Consider the following 6,359-nt stretch of genomic DNA (forward strand, 5'->3'; position numbering starts at 1 on the left):
TTCATTGGCCCTCTCCTAAGTGTTACCTCTCTTATGAAGAGCCAGAAGCCTTTGAAAAAGTTGAATCTGTGGACCTCAATAATACTTGGAGAGATGAAGGGAAGCTTGAAATTCACAGCAAGTTGGAACACTAAATATTTTAGCAAATGTCTAGGCAGTGATCCTTGAGGTCAGAGGAAACCTGAGTTGTCAAGTAACCTTTGTTATCTAGTTAGGTGAGCTTAAGTTGATTTTCCTGTCATTCAGAATTCTTGGATTGGGATTTCACTGCAATAGATGGCTATTATAACAGGGTTATGCATGTTAGGCCTGCAATAAATAATTTGCAGACCTCATCTGCTAGAGGCACAGGCCTCAGAGGTCTGGGCTAGGAATACAGTCTTTGCAAAAAGAGCTAAATATCTTAAAGATATACAAGTTATCTTTTAAGCTTTTCTCAAGAAGACATAGACAGGGAGCTATTATTGAGGAAAGAATACCTTTCCATATACTTATTCATTAGCAAATAGAAAAATATATACCGCCTTAGAAAGGAAGGCCACCAACTTTATGGTCTATGATGTATGAGTGAGGATGAAGCTCATATTTATAGCTCTGGGCCTAGGAAGCTGGTGTTATAGCACATTCTCCAAATCCCATTCTGCTTTCTAGAGCCAGAAAAAGATTTATTATAGGACCAATCTTAGATTTGTGGTATTTCTGCACAGACCCAGGAGTTGGAAAATACTCCAATCAAAGAAAGGATTTGTTGAGGGTAAATGTCATCTCAGCAAAGAGCAGTGGTGCTGGAGAAGATGGATGTCCACCCTGGCACGTAAGTCCAGTTGCTGTCATTTTATCTGGTTCTCTCTGAAGGCAGTGTGAAAAGGGCAAACTGTAATCGCACAGCCCAGTCTGCACAAGGAACATAACACAAGGCAGCCATGGGCTCTGAGGGAGCACAGATCCCCTGGGCTCAGAGTTTCAGAAGCATTGAGCAGTTTGCATTCAAATATCAGAAGACAGCCTGCAGGTTCCTGAGATAAATGGAGCACCCTCATCAAGTGTCTTTTCCCTCAAACAACCCTTTTCATTCCTAAGACTCTTGTCAAATAAAGCAACTGAGAGCAGAAAATTCAGGTAACAGGTTGTCTCTAGGGTCACTGTCACCCTTCCATGTATACTGGGAACTGGGGCAAACCAGTGTTGTTTAGAAGAGAATCAGCTTCCTGCCCACAAACTAAGTCTGCTTCTCCTTAGAATGCATACATTCATACAAGGATGGAGGAAGGTAAGGTGAAGATGGTACCACTTATGCAATCTAAAACCATTCTTCATGTGGGAATCATGGCCATAATAGAGCTGGGCAGAGAGACCAAATACTGATGGTCCAGCCACCACCATACCTACTCCTCATGGACTGCCCCCCATCCCCCCCATTAGTAAAGTCTAGCCATTACTGGACATCTGACCTTGTTATTAAGTTTGTGTTCCTGGTAAATGACTTTCCTGTTAATAAGTTTCAATAAACTTATATCTCCTAGGATCCTTCAAGTGCTTCCTTCCATCTCTGAGAAAACCACCTTCCATGTCCTGGTGCAGCAGAAGCATATTTGGAGGTGAGGAAACCTTTCCCTGAGAGGTAGTTTCATATGCCACAGTAAGAGAAGCCTAGAATGGAAGTTTCTGTGCTGGGTTGAATGTTCTTCCCCTGAGAGTCATTGGTTGAAGTTCTAAGTCTTATTAACTCAGAACTCTGATTGAAGATAAAATCCTTACAGTGGTAATCAAGTTAAAATGAGGACTTAGGGTGGGATTTATCCCAGTATGATGAGTGCCTCTACAAAAGGGGGCGATTTGGAGGCTGACAGGCTAACAGGTTCACATGAACGTAAATATGGTTATCTACAAGGGGAAGAGAAAGACCTAGAACAGATTCTTCCTTCTGCTCTCAGGAGGAATTAGCCCCGTCAACACTGATTTAAGACTTCCAGTATCCAGAACAGTGACACAATACTGTTCTGTTGTCCCAACGCAGAAGAAGTAGCAGTTTGTTAAGCAGAAAATTAATGCCCCACGCCCAACAAAGGATAAGTGGACTTAAGGCCACTGGATCGAGCCCATTATCTGCTCAGACCTCGGAGACATGGAACATGAAGAATATTGAGGATGAAGAATATTGAGGCTTACAATGAACTGGGAAAAAGCAACCGGGGAGCTAATTAAAAATGGGTCAAGGAGATGAACAGCTGCTCACTAAAAATGAAACACAAATGGCTGAGGAATTCTAAAGTGAAACATCTTTAGTCACCAGGGAACGGAAACTAAACCCACTTTGAGATTCCGTCTTGCTTCACTCAGTATGGCTAAGATCCCCAAACCAAACAACAACAAATGCTGGCTGGCAAGGATGTGGAGAAAGGGGAGCTCTTATTACCTGCTGATGGGAGTGTAGACTGGTACTGTCACTATGGAAATCAGCGTGGAGTTCCCTTAAAAAGGTATAAATCAATCTACCATTTGATCCAGCCATACCGCTCTTGAACATATACCCCAAAGACTCTGTACCCTACTACAGACAGGCTTGTTCATCCATGTTCCTTGCTGTCCTTCTCATAAAAGACAGGAATTTGAAACAATCTAGATGCCCATCAACTGATGAATGAATAATGAAGGTGCATACACATAAACAATGGAATATTATTCAGCTCTTAAAAATGAAATTTGCAGGTAAATTGATGGAATTGGAAATAATCATCCGGAGTGAGAAATTGTATCTTCTTCCTCAAAGCTGAATACTAGCTTTGAAATTGTAGATATGCATGTTTAATTTGAAAACCCAGAGAGGTCAAGAAACTAATAACCAGCCATTGGTGAATGGAGAATTCCTAGGAGAAGAAGTAGAATGCAGTGATATAAAGGAGGAAAGGGGAATAATATAGTAGGAAGGTTAAATGGGCTGGGGAAGGAAGGGCAGGGCAGGAGAGTATGGGACGGATAACTTTAGAAAAGGCCATATGCGATTCTACCACTATCGAAGCTACTTAAAGTATGTACATATGCATTATAAAAAGAGATTAGAAGAAGTTACCCTGTTACGGGGGCATGGTCCCTAGTAGATAAATAGGCTAGCAAATACAAAGTACAATGACAGAAATGAATTCCTTCTTTTGAAGTGGTGACCAGAGGTCCAAGAGACCCTCAAACAATACTGGCCCTTGCCCCTGCAAAACTTGATAGATAAGCCCTATTACTGAAGGCACTGCATACATGAGCTGTAGAGTAAACAAGGAGAAATCAAGCTGGTGCTGACTTCAAAGCCTCATTGCTACTGGCCAGCTTTCATAGTGCTGAAAGTGGCTATGCAAACTACCTGAAGAGAAGTGAACCTTACCCAGCTGTGAATCCTGCAAGCTACAACAACTGTCCTGGCAAGATATGCCCACTGGTACAATGAAAGTAATCAACTACTTTCTAATTGAATTTAAAGTGCATTTCATAGGACATAGTCCATACCTGACATTGATATCAGGCCATAGGAGAGAGCCCAATACAATTATTCTACTAAATACATATAGAGTAAAAAAATTTCTAATGATTTATTGTCATATCTATAGATTACTGCATCTCTCAACTCAGCAGAGAAGCTTCCTTATTTAGCAGATGGTGATTAACACAGAGAAACACAACTGTACAATGTGCAGAGAATAAGAGACTGCAGAGTGCTTATCCCTGAGTAGGACACGTGTATCAGACTTCTGCCTCCCAAGGCTCAGAGATTATTGCGGAAGAGGGGACAGAAAGATTGTAAGAGCCAGAGGAGGTGGATGACCACAAGGAAAACAGTTTTACAGACAGTTGTTCAGTTACTCATATGAGCTCACAGCAACTGTGCCACCACACACAAGCCCCACATAAGCTCAAGGCAGAAAGAATCCCAGCACAGACATGAGGAAGTGGGTAAGAAACCCCAACCCTATGTGGGGAACTATTAGCAACTGATGGGTGCTGGGAAAACGAAATTCAGTCTCCTTTAAGGGTGAGACTCTTGGCAGGTTGGCTGGACTCCAGTGAAGGAACCCACACCAAAGGATATTTGGGGTCACAAACCTGACTCCATAAGCATATATACGTGGCAGGAGGTCAGTAAGGGGGGACTGCAGATTCAGGAGAGGACCTAAACATGATCAAAATGTATTGTATCAAAGTTCACAAAAATCTAATTAAAAAAGAAAAGAATGTACAAGTGTCTCTGCAATAGGACGAGTTCTTTGGGTGTATGCCAAGGAGTGGTATAACTGGGTCAAATGGTAGGTTCATTTGTAGTTTTCTAAGAGTTCTCCACACTGCTTTCCATAGGGGTTGAACAAGTTTGCAGCCCCACCAGCAGTGGAGGAGTGTTCCCCTTTCCCCACATCCCCTCCAACATTTGGCATCATTTGTTCTCTTGATCTTAGCCAGTCTGACTGGGGTAAGGTGAAATCTTAAAGTGGTTTTAATTTGCATTTCCCTGATTATTAGTGATGTTGAACATCTTTTAAGATGTTTCATAGCCATCTTTACTTCTTCTTTTGCAAACGTTCTGTTCAGCTCCTTAGCCCATCTTTCAATTGGGTTGCTTCTTGTCTTGGTTCTCTGTTTTTTAAGTTCGTTATATATTCTGGTAATTAAACCTCTATCAGATGTATCGCTGGTGAAGATTTTCTCCCATTCTGTGGGTTTTCTGTTTGTTTCCTTGGTTGTCTCCTTTGATGTACAGAAGCTTTTTAGTTTAATGAGGTCCCACTTGTTAATTCTTGCCCTTGTTTCCTGGGCTATTGGTGTCCGGTTTAGAAAGTCCTTTCCTACACCTATATCTTGTAGGTTTATCCCAACGTTTTCTTCTAAGAGTTTCAGAGTTTCAGGCTTTACATTGAGGTCTTTGAGCCATTTGGAATTGACTTTTGTGCAGGGTGAAAGATAGGGGTTTAGTTTCATTCTTCTACAAGTGCAGATCCAGTTTTGCCAGCACCATTTGCTAAACATGCTGTCTTTCCTCCAGTTAATGTTCTTGGCCCCTTTGTCAAATATCAGGTGGCTAAAATTTCAATTACTCATATTTGGGTCTTCAATTTTGTTCCATTGGTCTATGGGTCTATTTTTATGCCAGTACCATATTGTTTTTATGACTATAGTTCTGTAGTAGAGCTTAAAATCTGGTATAGTAATCCCCCCAGCATTGCTCTTAGTTCTCAGGGTTGTTTTGGCTATCCGGGGTCTCTTGTGCTTCCATATGAATCTTAGGATAGATTTTTCCAATTCTGTGAAAAATGTCATGGGGATTTTGATTGGCATTGCATTGAATCTATATATGACTCTTGGTAGGATAGTCATTTTCACAATATTAATTCTTCCAATCCATGAGCATGGGAGGTCCTTCCATCTTCTGATGTCTTCCTCAATTTCTTTCTTTAAAGAGTTAAAATTTTCCTTGTAGAGCTCTTTAATGTCTTTGGTCAGGTTTATTCCAAGGTATTTTAATTTTTTTGTGGCTATTGTGAATGGGAGGGTTTCCCTGTGCTCTTTCTCTGACTGCTTGTCATTGGTATATAGAAAGGCTATAGACTTTTGTAGGTTAATTTTGTAACCTGCCACTTTACTGAATGTGTTAATAATTTCTAGGACTTTGCGTGTGGAATTTTTGGTGTCCCTTAGATATATTATCGTATCATCTGCAAAAATGGATAATTTGAGCTCTTCTTTTCCAATTATTACTCCTTTAATTTCCTTCTCTTGTCTTATTGCTCTTGCAAGAGTTTCAAGTACTATGTTAAAGAGAAGTGGGGATAGCGGGCAGCCTTGTCTGGTTCCTGATTTCAATGGGAATGCTTCCAGTTTTTCTCCATTTAGAATGATGTTGGCTGTGGGTTTGTTATATATGGCTTTAATTATGTTGAGGTATGTTCCCTCCAGTCCAATTCTCTCTAGAACTTTAAACATAAAAGCATGTTGAATTTTGTCAAAGGCCTTCTCTGCATCTATTGAAATGACCATGTGGTTCTTGTCGTGAGCCCATTTGTACATCCATGTTTGTTGCTGCTCTTTTCACAATAGCTAAGAGATGGAAGCAACCTAGGTGTCCCTCAATTGATGAGTGGATAATGAAAATGTGGTTTATATATACGATGGAGTTTTACTCAGCAGTAAAGAAAGATGAAATCATGAAATTTGCAGGTAAATGGATGGAACTAGAAACTGTTATAGAGAAGTAACACAGACTCAGAAAAGCAAAAGACGTATGTTCTCCCTAATTTGTGGATCATACACCAAATCTTTACAATAGATGGGGTTCTATTCAGCAGTAAAGAAAGATGAAATAATGAAATTTGCAGGTAAATAGA

This window comes from Nannospalax galili, unplaced genomic scaffold (genome assembly GCF_000622305.1).
Source record: "Nannospalax galili isolate Female #2095 unplaced genomic scaffold, S.galili_v1.0 scaffold220, whole genome shotgun sequence".
Classification (NCBI taxonomy): Eukaryota; Metazoa; Chordata; class Mammalia; order Rodentia; family Spalacidae; genus Nannospalax; species Nannospalax galili.